The 14641-nt window shown below is 35.4% G+C and overlaps 1 protein-coding gene across 1 annotated transcript in view; it reads right to left on the minus strand.

The window, feature by feature from the left end:
* Nucleotides 1–10696, minus strand: part of LOC120634486 (forkhead box protein P1) — a 107784-nt gene extending 97088 nt beyond the window's left edge. Inside the window, exon 1 of the mRNA XM_039905123.1 lies at nucleotides 10080–10696. The gene's annotated coding sequence lies outside the window, so the exon portion shown is untranslated. The remainder of the gene's footprint in view (nucleotides 1–10079) is intronic.
* Nucleotides 10697–14641: the final 3945 nt, after the last annotated feature.

Consider the following 14641-nt stretch of genomic DNA (forward strand, 5'->3'; position numbering starts at 1 on the left):
CTTTAAAGAAACAATTGCGATATACTCACTATATATGATAGCCAACTGCCGCAGTGGGCAGCGACCCTGCTTTCTGAGTCCAAGGCCGTGGGTTCGATTCCCACAACTGGAAAATGTTTGTGGGATGAACATGAATGTTTCAGTGTCTGGATGTTTATCTGTATATTATAAGTATTTATGTATATTATTCATACAGAAATATTCATCAGTCATCTTAGTACCTATAACACAAGCTACGCTTACTTTGAGGCAAGATGGCAATGTGTGTATTTTCCTAGTGTATTTATATTAGGAAAAGAAAAAAATTAAAACACACATAGCTTAGAAAAGTTGGAGGTGCTGGGATTCGAACTCGGCCCCACGAAAGTAAAGTCGAGCTCCTGCCCACTGGGCTATCACCGCTTGGCTTCTTAATAATACCAGCAGTACCTATCGAAATACATGAAAATCACAGCAATGCGTGGCAGGGTCTGTTTAGTACTAATGCTAGTATACTATAGATAGATAGATAGATAGATAGATAGATAGATAGATAGATAGATAGATATTGGATAGAAGCAGGCGTTACTTTACGGAAATCCATGATATATTATAAAAAATTAAGCTTCATTTTATGCACTCCGCGAAAAGCAGAGGAATCTGTATGGTGTAATTTATAATTTCTACAATCCTTATACTCCACAACGAACAGATCTTCGGGAATGTACCCTCTACGCACGTTTCGATCCGAAACCGGAGCATCCTCAGGAGATGTTGACTTACACCATACAGATTCTCCTGCTTTTCGCGGAGTATAGGAATTTAAGCTTGATTTTCATAATGTATCATAGTTTTAAAACACTCCACTCCACTGGCACACAGCCTACTGACTGTGGAAAGAATCAAACGTCTGAAGCGAGCAGCAGTGCTCGATACTGTACAGACTTGGGGACACTGGCCTTCATAACTGTCAAAGTCTTCAAAGAACTTCAAAAAATCTACTTATAGTAGTATATCGACTGATTGTAGATGAAAAAGAAAAAAAAAAGATTCTCCTGCTTTTCGCGGAGTATAAGCTAAATTTTCATAATAGATAGATAGATAGGTAAATTCTTTATTGCACACAATAGATAGTTTCCTAGCTGGCACAGAATACCCATCTCGAAAGGCCATCCCATAAATTCAAATTCAAATTCATTTATTTCAAGTAGGCATACTTTATAAGCACTTTTGAAACGTCAATGTATGTTTGTGTGACTCTACCACCGGTTCGGAAAGCAGATTCTACCGAGAAGAGCCGGCAAGAAACTCAGTAGTTGCTTTTCATCATATAATTATTAAATTATGTTTGTGCAATTAACTCAGCTAAAGCATAGAATTAATTTTGCCAAAGTCACGCTCCGGTCAGCAGTAACGGACCGTCAAAATAATATTTTTAATTTAGCGAATAATTTAAATAATATAACAACTATAAAATATAATATTATACTTATCTATTTGATACCTACCAGCATAATTTGAAAGTTCGCAAACTGTAACTGTTACTGTTCCGTCATCGTCCGGTGCTAGGTTCGATTTCCTAATTATTATAATTATTGGACTCTGCGATATGGTTATAAAAAAAATAGCCGGCACAGTTTAGTGTGCGGAAGGATAGTTGAGGACTTTTCCTTAGAACAGTATGGCTGTAACCAAGTTCACCCATTTTCTCGGCATGTCTCGAGAAACGGAACGAAAAAATGGTAGACAATTATTTCGTGCAGCGCATCTTAGTCCCACAGTTAGGACACAAAAATTATATCTCCCGATTATAATCCACTCCATGTCCACCTGCTGAATCACGGGAACATGGACTAGGAAAAGTTTACCCCCGTTTACAGTCAAACCTGGGTAAGTGAGAACTGGATAAGTGAGAGAACTCTATAAGTGAGAGTAATAGCCAGGACCCTTGATTTTAAGCTCCAAAAACCTCTATTAGCGAGAAACAGAAACCTTTGTAAGAGAGAGTCGTTATTCCCTCACGGACCTCCGTAAGTGAGACTGCTACTTATCTATTATACCTCTATAAGCGACAGTCGAGCAAGCAATTTTCGACAAAATTTATGAGTTACAGAAAAACATTCAAAATACAAAAACAGAAACCCAAACGAAATTCACGGATCTTTTTAAATGTAAATAAGTTCTAAATAAAATAAAATTACATAGTGCATGAATATGTCTTGTTATTGCTGCGTATCTCTATAAGAGAGAAACGCTACCCATGTACCTGCATTAGCGAGAAACTCGGGTTAGTGAGAAACCTCTATAAGAGAGAATGAGATTGTGCTCCCTTGAACTCTCGCTTATCCAGGTTTGACTGTATTACATACACATATGATATAATTTGGATATTATTTCCACTTGTGCGCCAATGCTCTGAGAGTTCATAAAGCTGTGGGAGAAGATAAATGTTTATCTTTTAGCTGGAAAGATGATTGTCTCCAGCAAAATCCTGCTTTTTATAATTAGAATTATTTTTATAGAATAGAATACCCTCGCGCTTTAAAACATGTTATTTGGACGCATAGTTCAGGAGATACTGTAAAATAAAAGTATGCGGACCGCAACGTTGCGAGAGCGATGTTTACGTCTATATGAACGTACCCGCGTGGCTAATATATAATTATTTCATTACGGTTCAATTCCAGTATACAACTACAATATACTTTTAATCTCGTCATAATAAAACTTTTGTATTTATATTAAACCTACACTTAGAAGTGAAAAAAATCATACATTTAACATGTTACACTAATGTTAGTGATGGTGATAACTGCATTCGTTAACTTAAAAGTAAAGCTAGGAGTGTTCCAAATGCGCCCTGGTCTAAGAAGAGCCCACGACAAACTTAGCCAGGTTTTTTTTTTGTTATCACAATCTCACAGTCTAGTTAATGTTGAGCTATGAAGTAGGAGCAATTCATACCCAAGCTTTTTTATCGTACATGTAATCCTTAATATTATAATAGGATTTTTCTATGATGTGATGTAACTAAAACATCCGATATAGTATTTTTTTTTTATTCCATAAGTTTAATAAATAGCAAAGAAAAACTATCCTACATTAAAGTTTCATTCGAAGTTAAAGCTGGTGAAAACGCGAGGAATTTGTAAAACTGCAGAGTTTGCAACAAGTCCGATTAGAAAATCCGTTTTTTTTTTTTAGTTTTTTAGAATATAATGTTATTATGCTCCCCTCTCCCATTTTAAATTAGGCGCGCGCAGTCACTAGCGATTTTCAAGAATTAAGAAGTTTTCTTGCTTCTGAGTCACTTGACGGCCGATTGGCGCAGTGGGCAGCGACCCTGCTTTCTGAGTCAAAGGCCGTGGGTTCGATTCCCACAACTGGAAAATGTTTGTGTGATGAACAGGAATGTTTTTCAGTGTCTGGGTGTTTATATGTATTTTATCAGTATTTATGTATACTAATTCATTGAAAAAATATTCATCAGTCATCTTAGCACGCATAACACAAGCTACGCTTACTTTGGGGCTAGATGGCGGTGTGTATATTGTCGTAGTATATTTATTTATTTTCATTTATTTACTTTTCTTTGTGTTGTAGGCTTGTACTTTGTATGATAGAATAATTGATTTATATACATATATTTATTTTTAATTTGGTAACTGCTTCTAGTGTACAACCTAACCCTTAAGTCTGTGTTTTATTTTCCCTTTCCTTTGTTCAGTTGCCTGGCAGAGATCGCTTTTTAGCGATAAGGCTGCCTATTGTACCTGTATTTTATTTAGAAAAAGAAGAAGAAGAAGAAACACTTTATTGCACGTATAACATACAGGAAAAGAAACAGTAAGGAGTATACAGTACACAATGTAGCCATGCAAAGGCGGCCTTATTGCTGCAAGCAATCTCTTACAGGCAACCTTTGTAGATAGGACTTACAGCAAGAGAACGGGACAGTGCCAAGAGTGTTGATAGATATACATAAATACCAAAATGTAAAGATACAAATACATATATAATTTCATTTAATTAAAATTTATTTAGTGATGTTTTTGTTTATAATTTTATTTATGTTAGCTGTACAATAAAGTGTCAAGTCATTTTTATGCATAACGAGTTACGAGTTAGGTATACTTAGCTACTTATATTAATGTTTGTTTCTAATGAATATTATATGCATATTTCTTACCAGTTTTAATCAGTTTTTTATTTGCTGATTGTAATGACTTTTTTAGTTTTATAAGTTTTAATTCTATGCTATTTTAATAAACCTAGTTGGTCTAGTATTTAGGAGTGGTAGGTCCTGGATTCGATGAAGTCAAAAATTTTGTGGGTTTCCATGAAGATACTCTCAATATAGTTATTGTTGTAGTTATAAATTATTCATCATCTACATCGTCATATGAACCCTTTACCTCCCACGACGAGAAGGGGTTAGAGCCGTCCACCACGCTGGCCCAGTGCGGATTGGTGGACTCCACACCCCTTTGAGAACATTATCGAGAACTCTCAGGCATGCAGGATGAAGCAAATGATATTTATATCACTTAAGTATAAACTATTAGAGATATATTATTAAAGGCACAGAATTAGGAACATGCAGAAACCGTGTAGGTGCACGACTAATATTCAAGACTAATATCAAAAACCATTTCACTTTAGTAGTGTTTCTCGAACAGAAGTGAAGTGTGTGAAGTCCGCCAGTCCGCACTGGGCGAGCGTGGTGGACTACAGCTTTAACCCCTTCTCGTTGTAGGGAGGAGACCCGTGCCCTGTAGTTGGCTGGTAATGGGTTCACATGATAAACTTTTTAGATCAATATAAATAAAGGAGAAAAAGTACTAATACTTGCGGAGAATACGCTAGGAATAATTTTATTATAAATGAGATATGAGAGGATCTACAGAACAACTAGATACGTGATTAAATCAGAAATGATGAGATCCGTAGAAGAACTAGAGTTGCCGCATAGCTCCACGAGTCGCGTAGCTGAAATTGCCATTGGTCACATAGCTCGGTGAACCTATGAACGCTGGGTCCCTGCTGAATTGGGCTTGACGGCCTATTGGCGCAGTGGGCAGCGACCCAATTGTGGAGTCCTTGTGGCCGTGGGTTCGATTCCCACAACTGGACAATATTTGTGTGATGAACATGAATGTTTTCAGTGGTGTTTTTCTATCCCTACTTAATATTATAAATAAGAAAAGTTATAGATATTTGTTCTACTAATTAACCTGACTTACATTTTAGTCTGTTAAATTTAAATTTAATTTTATTTATTACTTTTAAGACATCAATATTAATTATTTTAATCCGATTTAATTCATTTTTGTTTTGTTTTGTCTCCTAATAATTGATTAAGTTAAATTTTTTATTGTAATTTAGCTTTAAATATATACTTTTAAAGGTTTATATTAACTGACTAATAATTAATTGTAAATAATTTATAAGAATGACTTTTTTACGTTTTAATGCATACTGTGATAACCTGTAAATAGTTGAACATTTACTATGTGACTCATTCCAAAAAAAAAAAAGCAAGTTTTAATGTATCTACTGTTTGTTGTCCTTTATAAATAAATACGACATCAAACTAGTCACTATGAGCCCTGGAAACAAGCGACCCAGTCCCGTTTATCTTTCCCCACAAAATATGTAAAGCAGCATGTCAATTTGATGAGGTAAATATATTCCGTATAGTTAATACGGAAAATTATGTATTCGTGAGTTCAAAATAAAGGAGTAAACTCTTCGAATCACCCTGTAATCCTGTCAATTTGTATTAGATAAACTTCAGTGCGTAAATTTAATCGAGGTGAATAAACATTACGTTTACAATATGTAAAACAAAGAACATATTACATCATTTTTAGCAATAAATGACGTAAGTGTTATTCTGATTACTTAAAACGCAAATAACTTAGAAAAGTTAGAGGTGGGGTTCGAACTCGGTCTCCCAAAAGTTTAGCCGAAATCCGAACCACTGAGCAATAAAAAAAAATCTTAAACCTTATTCTATTTAAATGTTAAATAGTACCTAGGTAACTCAACATATATTTGTCCTACCGGAAATGATTCATAGTTATCTATACAGTATTCTTATAATTTTTGCAAATAAATGATTATTAATATTTATTATTAATAAAACTGTAGTGGTTCAAATTCTGATAATTGAAGATTTTTATAATTTATTTTGGATAGCAGAGTGCTTTCGAGATAATCGAAGCTAAAACTGTAATTTTTATCATTTTCGTATGTCGATTCTTAATTTAACGATTGCTATACGTTGTTAATAATAGGAGCTGTGACTAATGGATACCAAATTAACTTTCAAACTTCAATAGACGGGCACCCATCCATTCACTGACTTGGCTCAACGTTGCTTACTGTTAGTGCTGACTGCTAAACCGCACATTATTAATGCAGTCATTTGTTATAGAGAATAATAAATTAGTAAATTTTAAATAAAGCAAAACAGGCATAGTTCCCAGGGATGGGCATTTACATTTTGCAATGTTTACATGATTGAAGGTTTCAAATAGAGGGCGAAAGTTTATGTATGTTGAAATACTATATGTACTTAATATCATAGGTTTGTATATTTGGCACTTCGAGTACAATTGTAATAACTTTACGTTTGGTATCTCATTCATTGAGGTAGGTGTATACTATGTACTCGTAGCAGTACGCTGCGTCCCGAAAATGACGCAGGCGAAGCCGCAGGGCACATCTAGTTATTTAAATAAGTGTACAAATAAAGTTACTCCTATTATCGTTCAAAGTGTATTTGAATAACAATTTGACTTTGACATAGTTAACGATCCATTTTCGGATAAGCAAGACGCAGCGTTAAGTCGAGATTTGTATCATATGCCAGATCCGTATCCGTTACGGGTAGAGGAAGCCTGGTTCTATCTCACGGATTTCCCTCCCTAACGAATAGGCAAGTATTAGAGTTTACTAGATAGTTATTTAAGTATAGTGGATGCAATTAGCTTTTTAGCGTTCCCTCTTAGATCAGAATCAAAACTGTTATATAAATTGGTTAGAACATATTTTAGATTAAGAGAATAAATATCTGTACATAACTAACAGAGCGACATAATCACATTATGTGACTAAGATCTTTAAATAAAGAGAAAAAAAAAATTATCAACACAAAAAGAATTATACACATTAATGCAATCTACAAACAGCATACAGAAGGTTTCGTTTTTCGGTCACCTACAGGGAGGACCTCTGTACGAGTTTCTGAGGTTGATCCTTCAGTTTTATTCAGTAGACGAATAATTAAAACAAAACTAAAAGTTAAAATTATTGTAGTTATTGTGGTTCATAAGATTCTTTTGTATTTTTCTAAGTTTGTTGTGGGCTCTTCTTAGACCAGGGCGCGTTTGGAACCCTCGAAGCTTTAGATTTAAGTTGGCGAACGAAGTTATCACCATCCCCTTACAATTATGTAAACAAATATGTATGAACGCTCCATAAGTGCCTGTGATAGGCCTACATGAATAAAGAAATTTTGAATTTGAATTTATATTTTGGGTTACTTTATATTATTTAATTTTAAGTTCACATTGTTATTTAATTTCACAGTTTTTATACCATAATTTTCTGACATTTTGTTTAAAAATGGAAAAATCCCTTCTAATATTATAAATGTCAATGTAAGTTTGTTTGTTAAGCTTTCACGTAAAAACTGTTTAACCGATCCTCATGAAACTTTGTACACATATTCTTGGAAGTGTTAGAAGTTAATAGAGTACTTTTTATCCCGACATTAAGCTCGGTTCCTTTGGGAAAGGGGCTGAAAGTGTTTGACGATTTTACACCATAACTCCGACAAATTATAACCGATTTAAATAATTTAATTTACTTTGTGTAGATCTGATGAATATGGTTGGAGATAGAGGACAGAACTCCTCAGCGGACTGCAGCAAACCCCTCATTTAAGCTTTAGCGATACTGAATACTTTAATTATTTTTAGAACTACAACTAAATTTGAGTTATTATAATTTGCATGCCATAGAATGGCAGATACTTGATATGGTTATGGTTTATTATAGGATCAAATTTGCTACCCTGCAATCACGCAAAAAAAAAAAAACATGGTGGTAAAATTACCGGGAAAAGAGCACCTTGGAGACCGGGGTAGAAGTGGTTCGATAGTATAAGAGAGTGGACCGGATATACCTACTTATTCGGAATTGAAGAAGATGGGATCGTACGATTTTCCACCGTCTGACCTCCGATCATTAATATGAAGATGGCTAATGATGAAGCTGATGTAATATCCACAAAACAAACTAATATTTACTAAGCAATCAAAAAACGTGGTTTTTGACATAGACTTAATTTAAAGGATGGGGAGTAACAAAGGCTACTTTTCATCAAAGGAAAACAGACGGTTCCCACGGGATTTGTAAATGGATTTAAAGGTTTTTTTTTTTTTTTAGAAAATTTTCCCACACGCAATGCCTGTCTTCCAGAAAGCAAGCTACAGGCAAAAGCAAATATCAATCAAAATACATTTATTGAAAAAACATACATTAATACATATATAAAAAAACATTTATTAACATTTAAAATGGTATACCAACTATAAAATTTTAATCAAGTGTAAAAGGCAAAATACAAATTTTCGTGGTTAGATAAAATATTAAATAAGGACTTTTATGTAAAATTTCTTTCATTATTACACCCGTTTCGGGGCATTATTTTCGAAAGCTGTAAACCCCGTGTTTCTTTACGAAAAGCCCAAATGTCAATTTTCACGGATATAACTTGAAAATTTACTGATTTTCGTAAGAACCTTCTTTCCCATTTAAGGCAGCATTTAAGAAAATCTTTATTTACCTCAAGGGTAGATACTCAAAGAATATTCTCTCAAAAACACAATTATTTTAGCCTTTTAAACTGCCTTTTAGGAAAACGACGCAACTCCGTTCAATCCACTGCCTTAGCTTAAACTAGATTTTACTATTATAATATTTCACAGAATAAATTAAGCTAGAACGCCAAAATATGAGAGCCGCGTAGTTTTTGCCTATTTTTATCCTTATTCTTGACAGAAATAACATACCTATATTCAATTTGTTCAAACTATCTGACACGATACAACGGTTATCGGGAAACTATACTTAACGAAGATTGGGAACCAGGAAAATTATAGCAACTTCTATATATCAACAACACTTATTTGCCTTTCTGTACGGTGTTGAGAGCTGTGGTTGTAAGTCGCGGGAGTTTGGGGGTTTTGATCCCGGGAAGGGGTAATTTAGGAATTTATAATTTCTTAATTTTCTCTAGTCTGGTCTGGTGAGAGGTTTCAGCCGTGGTTAGTTACCACCCTATTGACAAAGAGGTTCCGGTAAGCGATTTAGCGTTCCGGTACGCTGTCGCGTAGAAACCGATTAGGGCCATAAGAAAGCTTAATTTGCCATACTCCGCGGAAAAGCTGGAGGTATCTGTATGGTATAATTTATAATTTCTGCAATCCTTATTCTCCACACCCAACAGATGACAGCAATGTATGTCGATACATACATACATACTTCGTAGTATATTTATTTGTAATTATTTCTTCTTTTAGTTTCGGGAATCACAAAACATATTCTATATAGGTAGGTACACCTTTAAAATATATCTTATTATTACTATTACATTTCTTTATACCCCTAGCTCTACCCAGAAAAACCTATACTTAGATGTTAAGGTGAATTTGAGCACATGGTTGATGAGTTAAACTTTCTATTAGCTAGCGTACGAATCTCGCACTAAGGGTAAGAGTCTGACATGACGATGACAGACATACATACATACGTACGAACATTACCCGCCTTCTGGCGCCGTCGGGTAAAAAGTCAACTCATCAAACCTTTCGTCTTCGCCTAAATACATGACAAGTATCTCCCTCCTTGTTCCCCTCTTACATAAAGTGACAATAAGTCCGTACAGTGTACACACACGCTCGCATTGTTTGTACACTCACACACGCAACAAACCGGCTAGGTATTCAGTTTCCCGCCACCAGCGACCACGCACACAAAACACCGAACGCAAACAATACAAACACCAACACAAGTAAATTTAAACTCACCTCAAAATAAATCCATTAGAAAACACACTTGTTCAAACATTAGCTAGCGCTTAGCCTCGAAAACGCGTTGAAAAAACACTCGCCGTACCCGATGTGTGCTCAACACTTTTCAAAACTTTCGGTCCAGTAAAAACTCCGCGGCCAACACCTCCTCCGCGCTCCCGCCAAAATCGTTCCTTTTTCAAAGTTTTTCAAACACGTTCGCGAACACCGGTCACGGCTGCCAAACTAACGCGAGAAATAATCTTAATTATGTTGACAAATTATTCGCGAATCAACTTCCGCAATGCGCGATTCAATCAGACACCAGAGCTGAGAATAAAAGAAACAAACCGTGTCTCCAACACAATTATTAGCACACGTTGCGCGGTAAAAATAAACTATGATTAACTGCTATTAAGATTCGCGGAGACACCGGCAGCGGCGGGCGACAGAAAAAAATATTAATAAAAAAATAAACTGATTATCGCCGGCATTAAGAATCGCGAATTTGTGTACCGGTGCTATTTTCGTTGCTAGAATCGGTTCCGATATGAATAATTATCGGCAGCGAGCGAACATCGACGCATAGTTGTCGTTTCATAAAGCGTGCGCGTTAAAACTGAGTCGAAAGGCTCGCCCCGTGGTAGAGCATAGCGCCGAATAAAATAAACAACAATATACCTAAATAAGCGGCACGACGGGCGCGGCGGTGTGTGCGTGAGCGCGGATGTGTGCGTGTGTAAACAAGGGGCGACGAGGTTCGCATGACGTCCCGGCAATCGCAAATCTTACTTCCTTTTTAATTGTTTAAGTACGCGGACAACACAGTTCGCGGCAAACAGAAATGCTACTCTAACGCAATTACCTCTGTTATTAACACACTGGTTTGGCTGCCAATTCCTATAGGCAGCGACAAAGACATGGAACTAATAACTACAGCACGGCTAGAATGGGCAGAAGAAAATTATCTCCCCGGAGAAAGGATAAAAATGTATATTCTCCCACAGCTTTGTCAACTCTTCGAGCACTTGTAGAAATAATATCGAAATAATATATGAGTAATAATAAAAGTGGATAAACTTTTCCTATTCCTTGTTCCCGTGCTTTAGCAGATGGACACGATTATGATGGAAGCGCTCAGGCCGCGATTGCCAGAGAGTCGCAGGTTCAAATCCCGTCGGTTCCGAAATTTTTATATGCATTTTAAATTTATAAAATTGATAATTCCTCCAAGTGTAGGTAAAACACTAATGAAAATTGTAAACTTTAGCAGTAGTTGAGCTTTTCTACCAATATTCAGATCGGAAGTGAGTGATTGCCGGTGTATACAGGGACATGAGACTTAACACCTTCACCTTAGGTTGATGGACCCAATGGCACTTTGTAGGTTGCTGTAAGTTTACCACGCAAAATTTTTATAGCATATTTTTTTTTATGCATTACATTTCTAGTTTAAATATGGAACATACCTTTGAATCTCCCACTCCTGGGCTTAGGCATATATAATGCCTGAGAGTTCGTAGGAGAGGAATACGCTTTGCCCTTCCACGCATTCTCTACAAATATAATAATAAATATACTACGACAATACACACATCGCCATCTAGCCCTAAACTAAGCGTAGCTTGTGTTATGGGTACTAAGATGACTGATGAATATTTTTATGAATTATATACATAAATACTTAGAAAATATATATAAACACTCCGACACTGAAAAACATTCATGCTCATCACACAAACCTTTTTCAGTAGTGGGAATCGAACCCACGGCCTTTGGCTCAGAAAGCAGAGTCGCTGCAAACTGCGCCAATTGGCCGTCAAATAAATAATATATTATTACTAGCGTACCCAGCCCGCTTCGCCGGGCTAGTTTTTACTTTATTTTATTTAAACATTAAACTTACATCATTAAATTTTTAATTTGAGTCTCATAATATATTAAATCATTTATTTCTCTCCGTATTCATTCTCTTCTATTCTCTTCTCGAGCGGGTGAAGATCATTATCTACACCCATGTACACCCAAAAATAGAATAACATCATAGTAAATAAAAGTTGTATTTGACAGTTCAAAAATAGGAGTTCTCCGATCTTCACCAAACTTTACAGGATTACTCGCCAGGTCAATCCGGAGATTCCCTGAAAGTTTCATTGAAATCGGTCGAGCCGTTTCGGAGCCTATACGGAACATACCCACACACTTTCTCTTTTATATATATAGATATTAATAGGGAAAGCGATGATAGCCCAGTGGGTAGGACTCGGGGGCCGAGTTCGAATCCCAGCACGCACCTCTAACTTCTCTGAGTTATTAAAATATCACTTGCTTCAACGGTGAAGGAAAACATCGCGAGGAAACCTGCATGCCTGAGATTTCTCCATAATGTTCTCAAAAGTATGTGGAGTATATCAATACGCCCTGGGCCATCGTGGTGGACTACGGCCTTATTCCTTTGTGGAAGCAAACCCGTGCCCTGTAGTGGGCGGTAATGGATTGATATGATGATGAGTAATCTGAAGCAACTATGGGCATTAAAATAAACGTGGAATAATGTCGGAATACTTATTCACGCTCTGACATTTGAAACGTGCTCTCAGCTTAAGTATGACCAAAGAATGCATTGCGATTTTATTCCATGTTTGTATATAAGGCGTAAGTATGACTTTCACTATGTGAACACTTCATACTATAGTTAACATTGTATTTTATTTTTTCTTAAAGAAAAATGTAGTATAATAATAAAACCACAGTACAAAAACCTGCGCGCCCATCCGGCCCCGGCCTCCCCGCGAGAATAAACATATGACGTCACCGCCGGGTAAACAAACAAACAAACACATGCGCCGCGCTCATGTTTCCTTAATACAATTATTATTTCGAATGTGGAACGCGGGCGGGACGGACGCGGCCATAGACTATAGCGATTTATTTTTAATTTCGCGACCATTGATACATACGTACTAAGATGTTTTATACTTACAATACTGTAGAACAAAGTGCTAAGCTCTAACGTTAGCGTTCAAGAAGATATTAGTCATGTGGCATGATATTGAATGAATACTGTAGAGATAATTTTATAAATTGTGGCCATTGATATACATAACCTTCGATAATTTAAACTAACAATCTTGTAGAGCATAGTAGGAACTTATAGTTCCTTATAGCTATAACACGATGTAAGTAATAGCGCATATAACTTTATTATTTCAAACAAAATATTAAAAAAAAAATCCGCAGATAGCGGATTTTTTTGGCTGCAGGATAGCTTATTCGTGTCTGAAGTAAGAGTACAGCCGCAAAATCGTACTCTCTATCTAACTTAGTCTATGTTATCTTATATTATGTAATTTTATTTTTCATCGTGGATAAAAAAGGAATTTCATTCATTCAATCATATTACTATCAAGAAAAAACTATTAAATGTACAGAAAAAAAACTATGCCAATTCGGATGAACACAATAATTATTCTCTAACTAAACTTAATAACGGGTACAAAACTTTTCAGAAACATTTCTTTAAAGAAAAAACTAAATCGACAAGCTCAGCCATAATGATGTCTTATTACACATGGAACATTGCAAATCTGTTAACACTACTTTTAGACTCAAATTAGTTTAGTTTAGAGATGAAAGCACAACTTAATCTTGCTTTAAGTTAAGTATAAGCACTGTGCTCGCCCAAGTCTTTGTCGAACTTCCAAGATACTAGTTTTTTTTTTTAAATCATCAGCTTATTAATGTCCACTGTTCTACACAAGACTCCGGATTTACCAATCTACTGCAAGTTCACATGTTATTTTTCATATTTTTAATTAATTTACAAACAAACTTCATCAGTAACATTTTTGGCGAGGCAATATCTGTTAATATTTCCATAAAATCTTGTTTTCCTTGATTTGATTATATAGTCTTATATTTTGATGACTGAATCCAAATCAATTCAAGTTTCTCGAGTAATAACAACAAATCACACACAATCAACAATCAGTGGATGTCTGATATATCCACTGATTGTTGGTATGCAATTGTTTCTCATCTTTGCAGGCATATGCCGGCGGGACTATATAGGCGGCATTTTTACTCCCTAAATTAATTTAAAAAATTCTAGAATTGTCATTTAGTCTTAAAATTATGAGTTCTATTTATGTATGCAAAAAAATATTTAAAATGACAGTAAGATTCTAGTTAATATAATTTATCATGTAAGTATATACTTGTAGACATAATAAAGTAATACAACTCATAACAATATTACGATTGTAAGAACTGTTTTGAGGCGCGTTTGCAAATATTTTAAAATATTGATGTTTTTTTGGTAAATTTTGTGACTAAAAGGAAACTAAATAAAATAGATTATGAAAATTAAACTTAATTTGCTATACTCCGCGAAAAGCAGGAGAATCTGTATGGTGTAATTTATAATTTCTTCAATACATATACTCCACACCAAACAGATTTTCGGCTATGTCACGCACGTTTCGCTACGAAACTGGAGCATCCTCAGGAGATGTTGACTATACAATGAATAACTGTTAAGTGTTAACAATTATTCATTGTAAAGTTTTGCCAAAACATTG

This window comes from Pararge aegeria, chromosome 24 (assembly GCF_905163445.1).
Source record: "Pararge aegeria chromosome 24, ilParAegt1.1, whole genome shotgun sequence".
Classification (NCBI taxonomy): Eukaryota; Metazoa; Arthropoda; class Insecta; order Lepidoptera; family Nymphalidae; genus Pararge; species Pararge aegeria.